A 4135-nucleotide genomic window follows, 5' to 3' on the forward strand; every position below is an offset into this window, starting at 1 on the left:
CTGTACTGCAATCTCGGAGGTGTGAGGTTTGAATCCACCAGATGCTCTGCTGGAGAAGGAGGGACAATCTCCTATACCAGTCAGATGTGATTTGACGGTACATACACAAAAAAGAATAAAATAAAATATATTTTTTTAAATCTACACTGTAATTCTGAAGGCACACAGTTTGAGTCCACCAGCTGCTCTACAGAAGAAGGATGAGCAAACTTCAATCTCCTTTCATTCCATTTACTGCTTCTGAAAACCTGCCCGAGGGTCAGCTATGGGGTCAGTTCTGACTAGATGGTATACAACAACAACTATATATATAATATTTAAATTACATTTAAATTATTTGCTGGGTTTAGCTAACAATGAGTTGTAGGCTGGAAGCCTCTTGTTTAGAATTAACCAGGATCTCTCGGTGGCCTTTTGAATTTTAAAGTTGGTTGAGGCCCAAGTCTCCAGTTTGGAGGATCATGTGTGAATAGGTTGGATTCTGGAAGGTGGGTTCACTTGTTTTGGTTGAGCCTCCAGTGTGGACTGTTTGGTTGGTTATTTGTTTTTGTTCACAAACATTTATGAGCTGATTGGATTTTCTGGATTTAGCCAACAATGAGCTGTGGGCTGGAAGCCTCTTGTGTAGAGTCATTCAGGACCTGGTGGGTGGGCCTTTGTATTTAAAAGTAGGTTGGACCCTGCTGGCTAGGTCTGCAACCCTCAGGCCTGGTGTTAATTGTATTTGAGATGAACATTCTTCTAAGTGATACAGCACACTGGTCTATCAATTTGCTGTACTGAGGTAACTTGGGTTTGCTGTGATGCTGAATGCTGTGCCACTGGTGGGTCAAATGCTAGAATGGTTACCCATGGTGAGCAGTGTTTGGTGGAGCTCCATATTAAGACAGGCTTGGAAGCAGGAGTGGCATATACTTCTAAACAACATATCTCTAGAAACTCTATGAAGTTAGAGAAATAATGATAGTTATAGAACAAGGTTTAGATCTTTTGTTCATAGAATCTCTATGAGTTGTGCTCACCTTGACAGCACTTAACAACAACACCATATAAAAGTTGTTGTTATGTGTCATTAAGTTGCCTGTGACTCATAGCGAGCCAGCCAATGTGTAACAGCTCTGAAGCCTGCTCTGTTCTGAGTCGGTCTCACTAATTCCAACAAACTTACCCATATTGCCCCAGTAAGTGTATCAATCTATCTCATCTAGAGTCTTCCTCTCCTGTACTGACCCTCCACCCTTCCAAGGATGATGTCCTTCCCCAAGGACCAATCCCTCCTGGCCACACACCCAAAGTATCTGAGATGGAGCTCCAAAATTCTAACCTTCAGGGAGAAACTTAGTTTCAACCTATTCAAGACAGACCTATTTGTTTTCTTGGCGGTCCATGATATGTTCTAAACTTTTCCAGCACCACAACTTGAAGACATCAATTCTTCAGTCATCCTTAGTCACTGTCCAGCTCTCTGATGCATAGCAAGTAAATGTGAAGACCGTGGCCTGGATCAGGCACATCTTAGTCTCTAGATTGGCATTGTTACTTTTCAGTACTCTCAGCAGTTAAGCCTTTAACTTGAACTACCAAGTCTCTCTCTCACTTGGTTTTCCCCTTTGTCTACAAAATTGAATTTATATTATAAATTTTATACTTATTCTTAACAGTATCTCTTGTGGATATCCTTACAAATAGGATTAAAATAGATAAGAAGATGCACAGTCATCAGCTGGAGAAAAGGCTTTTGGGAGCAGGGCTGGGGCATCATGCCCGTTTCCCTGCCTCTGCTGTGTCCTCAGATGCCCTAGACTCCTGGGGCATTGGTCACGCTTTCAGACTCAGTTCATTTTATCCTCATCAGGCTGGCAGTCTCTCTCTTTCAAATGAACAATTATTAACGTGTTAGTTACATGCCTTGGCCTTTGAATGTCTTGACCAACTCTCCAAATAAACTTCGAAAAATACTTTTTTAACTGACTCCATAGACTTAACAAAAGTATTTTTAGAAAATAATTCCATTTATTATTCCTGAAAAATAGCATACACTATGATATAGAAAGCAAAGTTATTAATTTATTCCTTCTTGGGCTCACTGTTCTAAGTTATTACTTGTAATTTGGGATATTTCTTTCCAAGTCTACCCTCTGCTTCATTTTTTAAGCTATTTTCCTTAGCCTTCTATCAGATGCCTTTAGATCTAGATTTCTTTTATTTAGTTTTTTCAAATGAGGTTTGTAGCATAACCTTTCATCCCTCTTGAAAAGTTCTAAGTCAGTACCTCTTCAAATACTATTTCTGTCCCATTCCTTCTCCTCCTTGTTTCAGTCTTACTCTTGTAAGACCTTCATGCCAAAGCTAACAGTGATTGGCTTTATTTGCCAGTCTTTGGTTCTCAAGCCCCTATAGCTGCATGAGTCAAGAAAAGCCTCTGTCCTGACATCTAGCCTATGGACTTGGGACTTGCCAACATCAACCAGGATGGACATGGATTTTGCCAACATCTGTAAGCATGTGAATCATTTTCTTGAGATTACTTTATCTCTGCAAACATATATAAGGAGCCAGGGTAGAGCAGTGTACAATATGTCAGACTGCTAACTGTAAGGCCAATGGTTCAAATCCATCAGGTACTTCAAGGGAGAAAGATAGATACCCTTTTCTTATAAATATTTATAACCTCGGAAACCTGGTAGAGGTTCACGATGAGTCAGAATCTACTTGACAGCAACTGAGTCTTATATGCCTTTATAAACTTTACTGACTTTTCAGTCCTAGATATTTCAGTCAATATGATTATTGTTGTTAGGTGTTGTTGAGTCAAGTATTAACTCATATCATGATATCAGGAGAAAATATTTAAATCATGAAGGATTTACTTTTACTTGGATCAACAGTCAACATTGATGGTAACAACATCCAAGGAATCAAATGATGTGTTGCACTGCGGAAACATGCTGTCAAGAACCTCTCCAAAATGCTAAAAAGCAACAGTGTCAGTTTAAAGACTAAGGTGCACCTAATCTAGATATAGACCTTTCAGTTACTTGCCAGACATCTGCAAGTTGGAAGTAAGGATGACAGAAGAAGCAGTGATGCCTTTGAGTTGTGGTGCTGGAGAAGAGTACCAAGTATCCCATGAGCTGTCAAAAGGACAAACAAATATGTCTTGAAGAAAGTGCAACCAGAGTGCTCATTAGAGGCAAGGATGGTGAAACTTGGTCTCACATACTTAGAACATATTGTTAGGAGGGACCCATCTGTGGGAAAAGACATCATACTTGGAAAGGTGGAGGATCAGCATAAGAGAGGAAGACCCTCAACCAGATAGATTGTCATAGTGACAGTGGCAATGGCTGAAGTGTATATCAGAGATGATGAAGATGGTACAGGACAGGTCAGGGTTCAGATCAGTTGTTCACAGGGTCAATTTGAATCTTAGTTGATTCAATGACACCTAACAACAACAACAATGAGAATTAAGTTATATTTGTTATGTTAATGATGCAGGACTAGAATGGGAAGCAATACCCTTGCACATGTCACTGCTGTAATCCAAGGTAAGGGGAGTTTCTTTGGGGTGAGGTCTGTATCATCTTTTATCTTTTAGGAGACAAAACGAGAGACAACAGAGCAGAGAAAGAGGGACCTCTAGGAAAAAAGAGCCAGGAGTGACGCATGGCATTGGACCTGGGGTCACTGTGCTAAGAACTTTGCAGGTTCAGGGGAAGTAATGACAAAGCATTAACTGTTAAAAGGAGATATGTATCTTTCTCCAGAGTCAGCAGAGAAAAGCCCTCCCATAGAGCTGATGTTTTGAATTCAGACTTCTAGCATCCTTAACTATGAGGCCACAGGTTGTTACGCCATCCACTTGTAGTATTTCTGTTATGGCTGTACTAGGTAACTAAAACAGGGTCCTAAATTTAACTCCAAACCTCTGGCTGGGAGACCCTGACCTCTTGGTTCTTTAATATCTAGTTAGCATTCCTGCGCTATTGCTTTCACAGAGGTCCTCCCCAACAAGTTTGTTCTAGGTTATCTAGGTTATCTATCGCAAGCAGTGCAGTTCTATTTCACATCCTTGTCTACACTTAAAATCTTAACAGATTACTTTCTCAAAATTTCATACTTGTATTTCATA

This window comes from Elephantulus edwardii, unplaced genomic scaffold, assembly GCF_000299155.1.
Source record: "Elephantulus edwardii isolate Elephantulus edwardi_28Jun2011 unplaced genomic scaffold, EleEdw1.0 scaffold00030, whole genome shotgun sequence".
NCBI classification, from domain to species: Eukaryota; Metazoa; Chordata; class Mammalia; order Macroscelidea; family Macroscelididae; genus Elephantulus; species Elephantulus edwardii.